The sequence below is a fragment of the Piliocolobus tephrosceles genome, chromosome 1 (genome assembly GCF_002776525.5).
Source record: "Piliocolobus tephrosceles isolate RC106 chromosome 1, ASM277652v3, whole genome shotgun sequence".
Taxonomy (NCBI): Eukaryota; Metazoa; Chordata; class Mammalia; order Primates; family Cercopithecidae; genus Piliocolobus; species Piliocolobus tephrosceles.
In genome coordinates, this window is record NC_045434.1 from 213,483,044 (window position 1) to 213,501,429 (window position 18,386).

At 44.0% G+C, this 18,386-nt stretch overlaps 1 protein-coding gene and 1 long non-coding RNA gene across 5 annotated transcripts in view; one reads left to right on the forward strand and one right to left on the reverse strand.

Annotated features, from left to right (window-relative positions):
• RERE (arginine-glutamic acid dipeptide repeats) overlaps window positions 1–18,386 on the forward strand; it is a 469,695-nt gene that overhangs the window by 381,649 nt on the left and 69,660 nt on the right. The gene's annotated exons all lie outside the window — the stretch shown is intronic.
• Window positions 8,484–18,000, reverse strand: LOC111544634. Its single transcript, XR_002732229.2, has 3 exons — window positions 14,662–18,000; window positions 13,088–13,230; window positions 8,484–8,892 (listed from the first exon to the last, which is right to left on the reverse strand). It is a non-coding gene; the product is annotated as an uncharacterized LOC111544634 (long non-coding RNA).

Genomic DNA, 18,386 nt, shown 5'->3' on the forward strand with positions numbered 1-18,386 from the left:
GGCTCCCTTTTAGTTACGCAAATATCTCTAGCAAGTGATTGCTTTACAGCCTGCCCGAATTTCTCTCCTGAGAAAGCTTTTTTTTTTCTTTTGAGATGGAGTCTCGCCTGTTGCTCAGGCTAGAGTGCAGTGGTGCGATCTCGGCTCACTGCAACCTCTGCCTCCTGGGTTCAAGTGATTCTCCTGCCTCAGCCTCCCGGGTAGCTGGAATTACAGGCGTGTGCCACCATGCCTGGCTCATTTTTTGTATCTGTAGTAGAGATGGGGTTTCATCATGTTGCCCAGACTGGTTTCGAACTCCTGACCTCGTGATCCGCCCGCCTCGACCTCCCAAAGGCGTGAGCCACCACGCCCGACCAATAGCTTTTCTTTCTTTGCCACATTGCCAGGGTGCAAATGTTCCAAACTTCTTTGCTCTGCTTCCCTTTTAAGTATAAATTCCAACTTTTAAGTCATTTCTTTGTTCCCACATTTGAGTTAAAAGCAGTCCAATGTTGCATCTTATTCTTTTCCCCCTTTAATTTTTATTTCCATTCTACTTCCCCAGGGACTTTATACTAAGGTGATACATTTTATGCTTGAAAGTCTAGCGTCAGATTGACCTTTAGTACTTCCCTGCAACAAAAAGTGTGTGTATTGAAATCAGGTGTATGGTTATTCACCGTGTTAGCCAGGATGATCTCCATCTCCTGACCTCGCGATCCGCCTGTCTTGGCCTCTCAAAGTGCTGGGATTACAGGCTTGAGCCACCGCACTCGGCCTTATTTCCTTTAATAATAAAGCTCTAAGTATAGAAGAAACTTTTTTTTCAAATTATAATTATTAGAGCACAGTTGATGAAAACAACGAAATATTGTAAATGTTGATATAATTTTAATTTTTGCTTAACATTTATTGGAAATACATTGTATGGGTTTTTTAAAACACATAAGTGCCCAGAAACCTTGTCTACATGAGTAAGTAGATGGGAATGATGGTTTTGTTATAGTGTCACTCAGTTATTTGAATTATTTCCATAGTAATGCCAAAAGTATAATTTGTCATCAGACTGATTTTCTGTAATCTATCAGATGACACTTCCGCTAAGACCTCCTTGTGATTTGTTGAAAGCAGAGAATCAGAAAGTATCTGACTTGTGGAGTCTTTCTCATCCTGACCTCAGAGCTAGGCACTGTGTTAGCACCAGTGTCAGTGTTTTAAATTGTCCCCTTGTTCAGTGCCCCTGGAGCAGTGCTGCCCGGTAGCCTTCCAGATGGGAGCGGGGGAGAGGAGGCTGCCTTTGTGAAGTGAGGGGGGCAGTGGTGGGGTAGAAGAAGAGAGGCTGCATCCCCTCACAGGAGCGTGTGCCTTCTCAGGCTGATGGATTGTCGGAAAGAGAACATAGGAAAACATACCATTTTGCGGAATATGGTCTTACACCTCTTATATGCCAGACCCAATTCTGGGCACTGGGAGAGTCAAGGAAACCCAGGCCCCTATAGGAGCTGGGCTAGTGGTGTAGAGAGGGCTAGTTTGGAAGCTTCGGGCAGGAAACCGGGCTGCACATTGCGTTGGAGATTGAATGATGAAAAACTTGCTCTCCTTGCCCTCCAGGGGTTTATCATCTGAGGTCACATGATAAAGCAAAACAGCCCCCTCACCCCCAAAAACAAAAAACCTGCCAGAACTGAAGAAAACCCTCTGCTAGCTCTTGTTATTGAATGTGTTCATAGAGTACTTACATTACTCTGGCATACTTTATTTTTTTTTTGAGATGGAGTCTCCCTCTGTCACCCAGGCTGGAGTGCAGTGGCACAGTCTTGGCTCACTGCAACCTCCGCCTCCTGGGTTCAAGTGATTCTCCTGCCTCAGCCTCCCTGAGTAGCTGGGACTTACAGGCGCCCACTACCACGCCCAGCTAATTTTTTTTTTTTTGAGACGGAGTCTCGCTCTGTCTCCCAGGCTGGAGTGCAGTGGCTGGATCTCAGCTCACTGCAAGCTCTGCTTCCCGGGTTTACGCCATTCTCCTGCCTCAGCCTCCCGTGTAGCTGGGACCACAGGCGCCCGCCACCTCGCCCGGCTAGGTTTTTGCATTTTTTAGTAGAGACGGGGTTTCACCGTGTTAGCCCGGATGGTCTCGATCTCCTGACCTCGTGATCCACCCGTCTCGGCCTCCCAAAGTGCTGGGATTACAGGCTTGAGCCACCGCGCCCGGCCTTAATTTTTTTTTTTTTTTGTATTTTTAGTAGAGACGAGGTTTCACCATGTTGGCCAGACTGGTCTCAAACTCTTGACTCTTGACGTCAGGTGATCTGCCTCCCAAAGTGCTGGGATTACAGACGTGAGCCACTGTGCCCAGCCTTTTTTTTTTTTTTTTTTTTTTAATAAGATGGAGTCTCTGTTGCCAGGCTGGAGTTCAGTGGTGTGATCTCGGCTTACTGCAACCTCCGATGCCCTGGGTCAAGTGATTCTCTTGCCTCAGCCTCCTGAATAGCTGGGATTACAGGCATGCGCCACCACACCCAGATATTTTTTTGTATTTTTAGTAGAGACAGAGTTTCACCGTATTGGCCAGGATGGTCTCGATCTCCTGACCTCGTGTCCACCTGCCTCGGCCTCGCAAAGTGCTAGGATTATAGGCGTGAGCCACCGTGCCTGGCCATAAACCATTTTTAGAAGGAGTTAGGCTTTACCAGACTGCCAAAGGGTCCATGGCACAAAAGAGATAAAGAACTGTGCACTCAGTGCTGGCCCCTTCCACATACCACAGATAGTTTCCAAAGTCCAAGATGACAGTTTCAATACAGTGGTTTCGTGGAAGGATGCTGCATGGTGTTGGTGTTGGGCAGAGTATTACTGGCTTGGTACATGCACCATGGGTATTTTTTGTTTGTTTGTTTGTTTGTTTGAGACGGAGTTTCACTCTTGTTGCCCAGGCTGGAGTGCAATGGCATGATCTCAGCTCACTGCAACCTCCGCCTCCCAGATTGAAGCAATTCTCCTGCCTCAGCCTCCCCAGTAACTGGGATTACAGGCTTTTGCCACCACGCCCAGCTAATTTTTTGTATTTTTAGTAGAGTTGGGGTTTCACTGTTTTGGCCAGGAAACTCTTGACCTCAGGTGATCCACCCACCTCGATCTCCCAAAGTGCTGTGATTACAGGCGTGAACCACTGTGCCCAGCTCGCACCATAGGTATTGTAAATGTTGCATTAGACTCTCAGACCTGTTATCGTCCCGCATTATCCTAAGGATGCTGCTATATTTCCTGTAATCCCGTTTACAGTCAGTTATCAGGGAATCCACCTGGAACCTCCAAGGGGTGTGGTTCCCAAGGGTCATCAACCTTCCTTGCTCCTCCTTTCTATCTCTGAGGGAGAAAACTTCCATTGCCTCCAGATTGTGTTTCAAAACAATGGAGAATGTTCTTGGTTTTATTACTAAGTAGTCTTGACCTCTAGCTTCATAGTTATTGTTTGCTTTGTTTCTTTAACATCTTGACATTCATTATTTTCTTCCTGGTGCTTTCTTAGGCAGTTGATTCCTCCACGCACCAGCTCCCCGACTTGAAAGCTGCAGAGATGCATTTAGATCAGGTTTCTTGCATGCTGCTGGCTTTATCTCATTTACAGTATCGCATTTCTGTTGCCATACACTGTAGGATCTGGGCCTCCCCACAGCTTTAGAACAATTAGTAATTGAACAGGAAGTGTGTTTTTATTACAGTGGCCTTTTGATTTTGATTTTACAGTCATGTAGTGTTTAGCAGAGAGCAGAGGTGGGCAAGTGGCTCTCTCAAACACATTTTTGACAGAGAGAAGTCTGTTGTTTCAGCCACTTGGCTATCTGTCAGCGGTTCTCAGACTTCCCCCTTGTGTGGGTTGCCTGGCAACCTGGGGCTGGAGCAATCAAACCGTGGCCAGTGCTTCTCCAGCCCAGATTGGGAGATGATTTATTGGTGGAACTGTAAGTACAGTAAACCCAAGCCTCAGAAATGGACGCTTTTTCTTTTTTAAACCAGGAGTTTATAGAAACCATATCAAGGCAAAAAGAGAGAGAGGGAGAATATCAGTTAGAGAACTTTGTTGTAAACATTTTAAATAATAAAATTAGGGCCTGTAATGAGTCTGTTATTATCCAGATATGTATAAGTTAATATTTTTTTCTTAGTTGGATTATTATCTTTTTTTTCCTTTAACTATTTTACTGGGACACTCAACATTTTAAAAGTTAGTATTTTTAAATGCTAAATTTGAGTACTTGTGATATCATCAGAGGTAAACTGAGGCCTTGGTAGAATCAGACATAGAATCAGAGCCCAGCTCTCCCAGGTTTAATATAGTGAGCACAAAATGCTGATTGCTCTTCTCCTAATTTTTCAAAATTAGCTAAAAATTCAAAGACCCATCTATATGGGAACTCCCTATACCTTGTGCTCCATTTTGCTGTTAACCTAAAATTGCTCTAAAAAATAAAGTTTATGAAAACATTTTGAAAATGCAAAGATTCTGCCTTACTATATGCTGTTGTAACAGATGTTTTAGTAGGTCTCCCTCTTCATATGTATATGCATCCTTTTACCTGAAAATTATCCTATAATTTTTTTCCTATCAGAGTGAGATCTGGCTGGGCACAGTGGCTCATGCCCATAATCCCAACTCTTTGGGAGACTGAGGGAGCAGGATTACTTGAAATCAAGAGTTCAAAACCAAGCCTGGGCAACATAGTGAAAACCCTGTCTTTACAAAAAAATATTTTGAAATTAGCTGGGCGTGGTGACTGACACATACCTGTAGTCTGAACTACTTGGGAGGCTGAGCCAGGAGGATCATTTGAGCCCAGAAGCTGCACGTTACAGTGAGCTGTGATCATACCACTGCAGCCTAGGTGGCAGAGCAAGACCCTGTCTCTAAAAATAATAAATAATCATAAAAGTGAAATCTAACAGCTCTTGTTGAGGTTTCTCCTTCATAGCATCTCAAATATCACGAATAAGGATGAAAAGGACTCTATTTCTGGGGACATACTGTATGAGGGTGGGGGGAGCAGCCTGGCTTAGCAGTAACCTGAGCATTTTTTTTGGTAAAATTTTAGAGAAATATTTTGGAACTCAAACCCCTCTGCATGCAGCCCAGTGTATCCAGCTGTGTATGTAAATGAGCTATTAGTATGTTTGTATTCCTTATAAATATACAGATCTAATCTGTTTGTGTGTGTAATTTACGCACAGCTGTGTTCATGCTCCCGTATTACCAATATTTTCAGCAAGAGTGAGGTATCATGGGAGCGCTGTTGTTCCAAACAAAAGCCAGCAGCATAGCCTTGTGGTGGGGCCCATTATCAGCCCCTGATCTTGGGACTCTCCCTTGGGGGACTCTCTTGAAAGTCACAGCCGTCCTGCATGGGGTTGGCGTAGGCAGGAGACCAGAGTACCTGTAACAGAAAAAAAACAGCCAGGCGCGGTGGCTCACACCTGTAATCCCAGCACTTTGGGAGGCTGAGGCGGGCGGATCACGAGGTCAGGGGATTGAGACCATCCTGGCTAACACGGTGAAACCCCGTGTCTACTAAAAATACAAAAAAATTAGCTGGGCATGGTGGCGGGTGCCTGTAGTCCCACCTGCTTGGGAGGCTGAGGCGGGAGAATGGCGTGAACCAGGAAGGTGGAGCTTACAGTGAGCCGAGATCGCGCCACTGCACTCCAGCCAGGGCGACAGAGCGAGACACCATCTCAAAAAAGGAAAAAGAAAAAAAAAAACAATGACCACCTGTTAGACAGGGATCTGCATTATGACTGAGGTTTGGCTTTTGTCATTGAAATGCTCCCTCCACCCCCACCCGGACTACATTTCCTAAAGGGGTCATTGATTTTCCTTTCTTCTTTGAGATCGCTCTTTAAATGAACAGAGTCAAATTAGGAACCCAGTCCCATGTTGTATTGTCATGAAGGGGAAACAAAATCCAGGAGCCCTTCCTCTGTCAGGAGCTGACGGAAGGCCCTGGTGCCCGTCGGGGTCTTCAGTTTCCCTTGTATGGGAAGTGGGGCAGATCTTAAGAACTTTGGCATTTGGTCGAGTTCTTCTGGAAGACAAGTTTTACGTAATTTGAAATAACAGCCCTATGTGATTTTATTTTAGGAATTTATGGTATCATTGCCCATGATTCTAACAGTATAGTTACTTTGCCTCCCTAATAGAAAACTTGGAGTGCTTTGGATGTTTTAGTATTTTACAAAAAAAGAAGTTAGGATTATTCTAGACCTGTGCTTTCCAGTATGGTAACCACTGGTCTCTTGTGGCTGTTGAGCATCTGAAATGTGCTGGCCCAAGTATAGATGCGCAGTCAGTGTCAAATACACACTGATTTCAAAGACTGAGCAGGAAGAAAAAGAATGTAAAATATTTCATTACTAACTTTTATATTGATTACATGTTGAAATGATAATATTTTTGATCTATTGAGTTAAATAAAACATTTCAATTAACTTTACCTGTTTCTTTTTAAAATATGGTTACTAGAAAAGTAAAACTTACATTTTTGGCTTATATTTCTATCGGGCAACCACTGGTCTAGATTCCTTTAATTACAGTTTTTGGAAAAGGTTTTCTTGCTAAGGATTTCTACTTTTTTGTTCCCTTGTAACTTCTGGACAGTCCACATTTCTTTTTTTAGCTTATTTCTCTTTCCTCCTGTGTTAAGATCTACTTTGCCAAGGAAAGGTGAACATTTTAATGACCTACTTAGGAGCCACTTTACAGGGGCATTTATTTATTTATTTATTTTTAATTTTTATTTTTTTGAGACGGAGTCTCGCTCTGTCGCCCGCGCTGGAGTGCAGTGGCCAGATCTCAGCTCACTGCAAGCTCTGCCTCCCGGGTTTACGCCATTCTCCTGCCTCAGCCTCCCGAGTAGCTGGGACTACAGGCGCCCGCCACCTCGCCCGGCTAGTTTTTTGTATTTTTTAGTAGAGACGGGGTTTCACCGTGTTCGCCAGGATGGTCTACGAACTCCTGACCTCATGATCCGCCCGTCTCGGCCTCCCAAAGTGCTGGGATTACAGGCTTGAGCCACCGCGCCCGGCTACAGGGGCATTTATGTAGAGACTGTAGGGTGATATTGTAGGGAGGGAAGGAGCCTTCCATGCCCGTTTGGGTTCTGTCATGAGTGTTGGGTTATTTAATTAATTAATTTATTTATTTGAGATTGAGTTTTGTTGTGTTGCCCAGGTTGGAGTGCAGTGGCACAATCTCGGCTCACTGCAACCACCGCCTCCCTGGTTCAAGTGATTCTCCCGCCTCAGCCTCCCAAGGAGCTGAGACCACAGGCACACGCCACCACGCCCAGCTAATTTTTGTATTTTTAGTAGAGATGGGGTTTCACCATGTTGGCCAGGCTGGTCTCAAACTCCTGACCTCGTGATCTGCCTGCTTCAGCCTCCCAAAGTGCTGGGATTACAGGCATGAGCCAACGCACCCGGCCGTGTTGGGTTATTTTTAATTTGGGCGTAGCTGTGTGGACATAATTGGCAAGAGGCATTTGGCTGGTGCGATCTCTACATCTGTTAATGCTGCTGTTTAACTAGCCAGTTCTCATTTGACTTGAAAGTGCATTGATGCATGCTTTCTGATATTCGCCCAGTGGCAACACTTTCTGTTGGGCTTGCAATAATGAAAGGACTTCAGTGTACTCAGTATAATTATCTAGACCCAGAAGGGCACTGACAGAATGTATCTATAGGATAGCTCAATGGGCTGTGTTAGTGGGTGCAGCTGCTATTTAAACTACTAGCATGAGGTCATTTTCCCATTGGGCACATGGTCTTTGAATGAAAAATGGAGTAACTTTTATTTGATATTTGAGACCTCCTGGGAAGGGTTTTGTCATGCAGGTGTGTTGACGAAGGAAATCACTGGCTCTACTCTGAATGCTGAGCTGGCATCACGGAGGGGATGGCGTAGTTCCTCTAGTGGGTTTGAACTAAGAACATCTAATGGTTTTGTCAGTAGTAGTTAGACGTTAGAAATTTAACAGTGCAATGAATATATATCAAGAGATGTTGAGTCAAACTGGAGAACAGATGATGACAGGTCAAATAGCCTTGGAGGAAGACTAAGCCCAGTCACCTCCAGATACATTCTTGTACTGAGCTACTGGTTATCAAGCACCTGCTATGTGTTATCAAGTGCTGTTCTAGGTGCTGGGGATATAATAGTGAACAAAACAAAGGCCCTTTCCTCATATACTCAGTAACGTAGCCTATGTCATGTCATCTAATCATATCACATATGGTGATGGTAAGAGCTAGGCCTTAAAATGAAGCAGAGTAAGGTTATAGAGAGTGACAGGCATGCAAATTGGGGAAGCATAATTGGAAGATTGCTTAGTTGTTTGCTTAACTTAATAGTGACTAACAGGTTAAAGTTTTTAGTGGTTTTAGCGATGAATCTTGTATTAGTTTCCTATCACTGTGTTACACATTACCCCGATAATAAAAATTAGCCCAACTTAAAACAATGATGATCATTTATTATCTTTCACAGTTTCTGTGGGACAAGAATTTAGGAATGGCTCCACTGTGCAGCTCTGACTTGGGCTTTCCGAGGTTGTAGTCAAGTGACAGGTGGTATTTGAATCATCTTGAAGGCTTCTTCACTTACGAGTCTGGGCTAGGAAGACTCAGATGGCTGGGGACTAGAATAGCTAGGGCTTCTGTAGCATTTCTCCATCCCTGGTGGTCTCAGGCAAGCCAGACTCAGGGCTTCAAAGATACACGTCCAGAGAGGGAGAGCCCAGCAGAAGCTGCGTTGCTTTGTATGACGTAGTCTTAGAAGTCACCTGGTATCATTCCGTCACATTGTGTTGGTCAAGACAGTTACAAAGGTCTACCCAGGCTCAGGAGAACAGAGGGACCCACCTGAAAATGAAGGAGTGTCATCATCACATTGCAAGAGCATATGGGATGGAATCTATATTGGAGTGGCCACCTCTAGAAAATATAGGTTGTCACAAATGTAAAGATTTTGTGGGTATGTGTGGTTTGATTTGTTGGTTTAATTTCAGTTAAATGATTTATGGCTCTCATCTGTAATATAAGGGCTTCAACCAGCATAGTTCTCTAATGATTCCTTCTAGCTTTATCATTCTCTGATTCCAGTGATAGCGTAGGTGTGGCAGGGAGGGTTGAGTTGACAGCTGCTCAGCTTTTGTAGACATTTCTGGGCACATCATCAGAAGAGTCAGCTGGGACATTTAGGGGCTGTTGGACTCTTGCTGGCCTCACACACTGAAAGACCTGGCACTTCAGTCACCCTTTGTGTTATGTTTCTATAGCTAATCTTAACTGGGGGCTACTAGTGGTGGGGGATGAAATAAAACAATGATGTGAACCAGGAGCTGTCCATTATCATGATACTCATGGACTGAGAAGGGCAGAACAGCCAGGCAGGATTATATTAGATCTACCTTCCCAAGTGCTCATTCTCATTCTCTTTGGCCTTTGGAAGGTTAGGAAAAAGAGGAAAAGAAAGGTAACAGAAAAGAGAACTCTTTGGTATTACGCCTCTGTGTCAGCTAAACAGCTGCCATATTTGACTCTAGAGAGGACTTCTTTTAGAAATGGACTGTTACTCAGGGGTCTTGGATTTGGGATCCTGTTGTAATTACCATAGAATCTTCTGGACTAGCCTGGGAAACAGGTCTTTTTTGTGTGTGCTGAAACTAGGATTTATTTCAAAGACACTGTCCAGAGAGGGAGAACCAAATGGAAGTGGTGTTATTAGATATTAAAGGTATTTAAGACAGTTGACAAAACATATCATGCAAAACAGGATGTCTTCTTGGAAATAGTTCAGTCCTCCTCTTGTCTCTATGTAGGACCAAGAGGCTACCCTGTTTTACTACTGTTCCATTGTTAAGAGAACCAGGGACACAGAAGTTGAGACTCTGAAGATGGTAGAGGCCTAGACACCCATCTTGCACCCAGGAACACAGCAGTCCTGAGATAGGGCTAGTTACCAGTACAGGGGATGTAGTTATTTAGTGGCAGAACCATGCCAGGTTGTTTGTGGGAAAATTTCCCTCATGGATATCCAGCATACAGCATATAATCTCTGACATGTGCTTTTATTTCAAGAGTTTAAGTTTGTGTATATGTATATGTAGACTTTCCTTTAAAGTATCTTAAGAAGTACCTTAACAAGTATCACACCCTTTATTCCTCTAAGATTGGTAGATATAAAACAGTGTTTTCTGCATTGAAAGTCCAAGTAATTAATCTTATTTTGAAATTTTATTTACGTCTCCATTCTTCTTGGATAAAAAGAAACATAAATCTAACGTTGATTAGAAATTTTGTTTCCATCTACCAAACATGTATTGTGTTTTAGGGAAAACTCTAGGACCAAAAACAATACCCATGCCCAACAGTTATCATATTGCTTGGTTACAGTTTGCTAGGCACTCTGAAGATTACAAAAGACATGAAATACTCATTGCTGGAAAGGAATCTGCAATTTGGTGGAAGATCTATAGACCTTTTAATGACAGAAGTGCTTATTAATTCTAGCTGTAAACAGAAATTGTTTTTCAGAGAAGGGAGAGAGAGCAGAGCGGACTCTGTAGGGATAGAGTTGAAACTGGAACACGCTTCACACAGTGCCTCGCGCTGTGCTCTTTGCATAGTGTATTCACTAGAATGAGTGCTCAATGAATGTTAGTTGAATTGATGTGTTTGGATACGCAGAAGTGAAGAAGGGACATTCTAGATTGGGAAGAGAGAAAGGCATTGGTAAAAACCCAGAGAATGGAATCAGGATGGGGTACTGCAGTAACTGACTTCACTACATGGTGGTATAGGTGATTGGGAACCCAATTGTGGAGACTGTTAACTAGCAGACCGATAGTTTGGACGTGCTAGGAAATTGTCACAGGTCTTCAAATAAGAGGACACATTAATACACAGAATGCCCAGAATTGGAATATTGTGGGGGAGGGGTGTGGAGACACACTGAGGCCAGGGAGGAGACCAGTGCAGCCACTGGCATGACGTGGCCCTGTAGTTGGCAGAGTCCCTGCAAAAACAGAGGAGCATGCTGAACAGGAAATTCCATGAAGAATGAATCTAGAGGGCATGGTGACTGATGGAAGGAGTGGGAATGGACAGAGAGCAAGCTAGGCATTTCTTCTTGGAGAACTCTGCTGCAGCTGACAGAAATAGGGCCACAGGTAGCTAAGAGAGGGCAGGCTGGCTTGGTGAGAGAGAAGCTGGGGAGATTTGAGGTGCTAGGCCCATGAGTTTAATAGAGACATTTTAAACTTTATAAAGTAAAAAAAGTTACAGTAAACTAAGGTTAATTTATTATTGAAGAAAGGAAACATTTTAAATGTTTAGGTTAATTAAACTAAGTGTTTATAAGACTACAGTGGTATACAGCAGAGGTCCCCAGCCTTTTTGGAACCAGGGACCAGTTTTGTGAAAGACAATTTTTCCATGGACTGGGGGGAAGGATGGTTTCAGGATGATTCAAGCGTGTTACGTTTATTGTACACTTTATTTCTATTATTATTACATTGTGATATGTAATGAAATAATTATACAACTCCCTATAATGTAGAATCAGTAGGAGCCCTGAGCTTGTTTTCCTGGAACTGGACAGTCCCATCTGAGGGTGATGGGAGACAGCGACAGATCATCAGACATTAGATTCTCAAAAAGAGCACGTAACCCAGATCCCTCACATGTGCAGTTCACAGCAGGATTCATGCTCCTATGAGAATCTCATGGCGCTGCTGATCTGACAGGAGATAGAGCTCAGGCAGTAATTCGAGCCATGGGGAGCAGCTGTAAATACAGATGAAGCTTTGCTCACTTGCCTGACACTCACTTCCTGCTCTGTGGCCCAGTTTCTAACAGGCAATGGACTGGTAGTGGTTTGTACCCTGGGGACTGAAGACCCCTGTCTTAAGGTATATGCAGGAAGAAGTTTTACTTGTGCCAGTAGTAACGTAAGGATAATAGGCCTGCACCTCAGTGGGTATTTGGAAGACAAAGAAATGCCTGGAGGGGCCTACCCAGGGTAGCACTGGGTCACCCTATGGCATGTATGGACTTTCATGGCATGAGTTAATACACAGAAGTACTTAGCAGCTCACACTCACTCTGTTACCATTGGCATGGCTTTTATTGTTAGAACTGGACTTGAATCCTGGCCCTGATGATGATTAGGTGTGGGATGGGCCAGGATATTTCATTTACCTAACCTTTAGTTTCTCTATCTGTAGAATGGGCCCGGTGACACCTTAGAAAGTGTATTGTGGCAATTAGCATACTTGTGCCACTACCACTACCACTTCCACCCTGCACAGAAACCTGAAGGCCTTGGGGAACTCAAGAAACACTGAACTATTTCAGTCAGTTCTCTGGGTTCCTGAGTTGCCGCTTTGAGGAAGATGTGGCCTATGGGCTGTCAGTGCCCAAGTTGGGATGGTGATGTCCTAAAACTACGGAGGACATTAGTCTGAATAGAAAGTGTAGGTGCAAGTCTGAGCTAGGGTAAAATGTCAGATCTGGAGAGAGATTTGAGAATCATCAATAAAAATGGGATGATTATTTTAAATTATCCCATTTGCTGCCTTTAAACTCTAACTAGTTTCATTAAACTATTAACTGGCTCTCCTGGAATAACACTAGTAAGTGCAAAGTGTTTTTAAAGTGGAGGCAGAAATTGGGAGCAGCCTATACTGGAAATTTTGGAAATGCTCCTCATGGCTTGCTGGCAGGTCTCCTCCCAGACAAATTGGTTATGTTGCTCTTTATTGAAAAAGTAGTGCCTTACTCAAGTCACCCTTTCATTACAATGTTAAATATTTAAAACCAAAACCAAATGATACATCTCAAAGCAGTATCAACAGTAAAGCTCCAGAAGGAAATGTGTTTTAGATATGGGGTGATGGGATCTGTAACCAACAGGATGATATGGATGAAGTACAGTTCTCATCCAGTGGTTTTATCAGTGAGAGCCAGCATCATGTAATACAAATGTTTGGAAAGGCTTTTTTATTTCTTCTGCCTGGCATCCGTGTTCCCTTTTTTTTACCCTACCCCTCCTTACCTTTAGCATTTAGAATGTGTTTTTTTCGTCTGTTGCTCTGTCTTCAGTGGAGCCATGGGTCTGTTCCTCTTACTCACTGCCTCTGTGTCTTCTGCGGGGAGCTGCAGTTTGCTTACTTGCAGATCTGCCTGCTTTTCTGTCCCCTGTGAACCAGTAAGTTATTAACATAAAATTTTGTGCAGTAAACAGGGTAAAACAGAAGGAGCCATTTTCACAGTGGGAATCATTTTAATACCTACAGTGTTTTCCAAACAGTTATGTAAGAGGACTGAGTAGACGTCGCTTTTCAGAAGTCATGGTGAGTTTCTGACTGTGATACACTAGTTAAAATTCACCAGAGGGAGTTAATTTTGAAAGCCCTCAGCCAGGGGTTAATGCAGAGATATCTTTTAGCCATTGTTGTAGCTTAGCCCCTGTCTTCTGCTCTCTTGCTACTGCAGACAGGGGTCAGGTCCAGCACCTGGGGTGATGCCAGAATGAGACGTGCTGGGAGTTTCACACGCAGATAAGGGGAATTTGCACACCTTACCCTCTAAAGGGTTTACTCTCAGCCCAGTATTCTCTATCCACACGTAGATTTTTTGGGAAACAATATCTTGGAATGCAAACACAGGCAGCAGCCACATCACACATCCCTGGTCTGCACCCTCCATTCCTAGGCCCATCACAGTTCTGAGGCTTCCCGATTTTTTACACTGGTCTCCCTTGACGCTCCCAGCCTGGTTCAAGGAGTTAGTGATACATGGTTACTTTTCCCACCTATAAGATGGGAATAGTAGTAGCCTCTGCCTCGTAAGTTGTGGCGGTGATTAAATGAGCCAGTGCGTTAGAGCCTTTAAGACAGTGGCTGGCACATTATAGCGCTCAGTGTTCACCATTTTTATTGTTCTAGGGTGGTGTTTCCCTACCTTTTTCATACCATGATGCATATAAAAATGCCCTTTGTACTCATCAGTAGGTTAATGGTGATGCTACTTGCACCAGGCCCACCTGCCATCCCAAGGGTGGAGAGGTGAGGATCAGTATCTAGGCAGACCAGTGAGGCAGAGGCACAAGGCTTGGGGGACTCTGACAGGGGGTGGGCTCAAGCAATAGCACGAGGAACTTCTGAACACATTAATTTAATGCATTTTTGACCTGGTTATTTTTATTTTTATGTTATTGTTATTTTTATTCCAATATAGCTGTTTCTAAAGTGGCTATGTCTAAACAGCCATGTCAGAATTTCCTTTTTGGAACAGAGGAGCAGACTAGATCACATGGCTTCCAAGTTTGAACCTTGTGTTCTTTCCACTGTAGCAAAATTCAAAATAGAGCTTTCCAGGTTCTATTAAAACCCAAGGCTAGTAATGCTGGGTTCAGGTAACTTACTTTTTTAAAGCCAGAAGTTAAATTTTGTCTACTAGGGACTTGTAGGTAGGTAACTTTTGATGGTGATATGAAATTTCAGCTCAATAGTGGAAAACTATAGCAATTTATCTAAAAATTAGAGCACAAAATCATAAACATAAGTTGTAACACAAAGCAACAACCTCCTTGCCATAAATAAATATATATTTATATTTGGATCTCACCTGGCTGTGGGGATACAGAAACAGAAAAGGACTTGTTTTGTGTTCCTAAGGAGCAGCACATAGTTGGGTTGGTTAGGCATGAACACACCGGAGAAACAAGTGCCAGCATCCCAAGACCCTCAGTTCGTGCGTCTGAGAGTGGGCAGGCTATGAGCTAGGAAGCATAAACAGCAGAGCTGCCCAGCTCTGGCAGCAGTGGCCAAGCCAGTGACTCGCCTTCTACATTTCCTTCCTCCTTTACCATTGGCATCCTGCTATTCTAATATCTATACACTGGGAGTGATAGAAAAACTAATGGACACAGAAATAATTCATGAGACCTTCAATTTCAGCACTGGAAATGCCCAATTTCAGATCAACAACTAGAAGACTGTTAAGAAACAGACTGTGTCCATGAACTTGCATTTAGAGGCTTATAGGGCCTGTTGATTTGTAAGTCAATAGTGTTAATTGTTAAAGTCTTAAAAACTTCAAGGTCTTCATTTGAAGAGAGGTGAATTTATAGAGGGCAAGGAGATAACCACAACAGAAGCCTCTTTCACCTGTGACCCCTTCCAATCATTGACTACTGTGAGTGGTTGTCTTTGTTTCGATTTTCAAGGCTACTCTACATTTCTGGTAAACCACAAGGTAAAGGCTGGTCTCTGAGAAGCAGATGTTTTGCTGGTTTTGAGGCCTTGTGGCTTTCCATAGAGAAGTAACAGTACAGGCCACATGAAGCTTTTACTTCCTTTTTTTTTTTTTTTTTTTTTTGTTTGTTTTAAAAGTGGGGCCAAGGGTGCTTTGCTCTTGATAGCATTGTATTGATATACATTGACAGCTGTGGTAGGTCTGTGTTCACCACCAGATGTCAAATTCCTATTTCTGGAAGTAATTAGTTTGAGATACCTGTGAGACGTTCAAGTTGAGTGTTCCTAGTGGACTTGGACCATAGATTTAGTCTTAGAAACACCAGTGAGAATCTCGATAAGATATTTAGAACCAAAGGAACATTGGAGATCATATGGGGAGATGATGTATATAGCAGAAAGCCCTAGGACAAAGCTTTGGGGAGACTCCAGCATTTAGAGGTTGAGTAGAGAATTAGGCCAAGTGGTATGAGCAAAACTAGGAGAGTTTGGCGTCATGGAGTCAAGAGGTCAGCTGTATTAGGAGAGTTCAAAATGGACCTGTCTTTTAACAGTCCATTTCCACTGTGACCACCCTAGCCCAGGCCCTCAGCATCTCATTGTTGGTTTCACTTGTTCAGGTGCGGTGACTCACACCTGTAATCTCAACACTTTGGGAGGCCAAAGCGGGAGGATTGCTTGAGGCCAGGAGTTTGAGACCAGCCTGGGCAATATAGCGAGACCTCCTCGTTAATAAATAAATAAATAATTTTTAAAGGAGACAAAAAATACGGTGAGCGTCAACTGCCTAGTGCTATATGGAGGCACTAGGTGTAAGACGTAATTCTTTAAGAGTTTATGGACTTTTGGGGTAAGCAGGCCTTATACAAATAAACGAATGAGAGAGTAACTGGACATCTGGTTTCATTTGGGAGCAGGAGAGATTTTGAGGTGAACCTGGAGATGCCTTACCCAGATTCTGGAGTTGAGACAGAGGTCCCAGTGTGGGCCAGTTGGCATTACTGGACGTCTGGCTGGAAAGGTGGGCAGGGCCAGGATCCTGGAGGGCCTTGAATTCAGGGCTAAGGAGTGTAAACACTGTCCTACAGAGACCATCATGCTGTTCTTAGGTAGGGGCTAAGGGCCAGATAAGGTGGGACTCAGGATGAAATCTATGGTTTGGAAAAATTCCTTGGCAGAGACTTTTAAATGGCTGGCTGGGGGAGATGGTTAATAGGCTAGTTATTAGGAAAGAGAGAAAGACCTGGCCTGGGACTGCCACTAGCACGGGCAGGAAAGGAGGGCGTTGAAAGACACTTCTTAGGAAGAATACTGAGGACTTGATGATTTGATGTTGGACCCAAGAAGAGGAAAGTATAAAAATGGTAACAGAAAATAGTTACCACTGTAGACGCCTGCCTGCGTTTTACAGAGTGTGGCGGTGCAGTACGTGGATTTGAGGGGGCTTAGTTTGAATTCTGGCTTTGTCTCTGAGGAGTTGATCTAGTTACCTGTCTGTGCCTCAGCTTCCTTGTCTGTAAAATGGGGATAATAATTGTAAAGATTTTGAATTAATACATATGAGGCTTCTGGCATATAGTAGGTACTTAGTAACTATTGGTTGAATGGATGATGTTCAAAGGATTACATCACAATAAATGGAAGAAACAGGATCTGAATTTGTCCAACTCTACCACATTACCCTGATGTTCCAGAGTCTGCCTTTCTCACATGTTGCCTCATTGTGTAGGCCTCTTTTATTGGACCTATTAGATATCACTTGGCATCAAGCCCACGTTCAGATTGCATGGTCCTGGCGTTCCACAGCCTGGCTCACTCCAGATTGTCCGCTCCAAGTCTGTATAGACTCTGTCTCCCATAACCCACTTCCCATTCTCCACCTCTGACCTTCACGGAGGGCCCGGTCACCAAGCCACCTGCCACCTCTGCAGTAGCTGCCCACCCCTCGTGATCTGGCTGATGTCACTGCCTTGGTGAAGGCATTCTGAACTACTACAGACCACTGCAGTCTAGCCTTCTTGGGTCCCTTGCTGCACTGATGAGCTGTACCTCACATCTTTATGCTTGGCTAGTTAATATCAGAATGTTCTGTAATGACTTCACACATATTTATCTTACCTGCAAAAATGAATCACAGTTCAGTAAAGGTCCATGGCAACCTTTATTATCTTCCTAGACCCCAGCTAGGTGCTCAGTAAATACCTGAATACTTAAAGAATGGATTAAGAAGCAGGAATTCTGATGACTGCTGAGGTGGAGTGTGCCCGTAGTTCAGGTCCTCATCTCATACCTGAACTGTGTCACCAGCCTCTTTAACTGGTCTGTCCCTAATCTACACTTAGGCCACACTGCCACTGGCATAGTCCTCATCCACCCTTTTCATGGAAAGCTCCAGCTTCAGCCTCTCTGCCAGCCTACAATTAGTAACTCGTCCATGCAGCCTGAAGGGCTCTCTGCAACCCGATCCTTGCCTGCCTCTTTCGTCTTATCTGCTGGCACTCCATTCTGCACACCCTGTCCTCCTTGCAGTTCCCAGAATGTTCTCTGTGCCTTTTCCTGGCTGACTTCTGCTGGAAGCCCTGCTGGAGCCCACCTGGCAGGCTCACGCTCTTCCTTGTCACTTCCTCTAAGACATCAGCAAGCAGAGTAAGTTGCTTCCTCTTCCTAGCTCCACCCACCACCCTTTGTTCCTCTGCTGCTTTTCTTGCAGGCCCTAGGACTGGTTTGTTTACCTGTCTGCCTTCCTGGGCAGACTGCAGCTCCTTGAGGGCAGGGCCATCTTTCCGGCGCCGTCTCTCCCGGTGATATGCTGTGTGCACGCAGTGTAGGATGCCTGTTGATCATATAAACGATACTTTTGTCAAGTAACAAAGGTCACTACTCCTCACACTAGAGGAGAGCTTGCTGCTTTCTTGTGCCTTGACAGATTTTCCTTTCGAACTGTATTAATTATATTGAAAATTGACAATGATGAGTCATATCTCAGCAAGGGTGAAAATAAAAAACGAAAAGCCTCCACTATTGGAATAGGAGGTTGCAGACTGGTCTTAAAGGCTAATTCTGGCCCTTCACTGAATCCTCCTGGCGGGTCTCAAA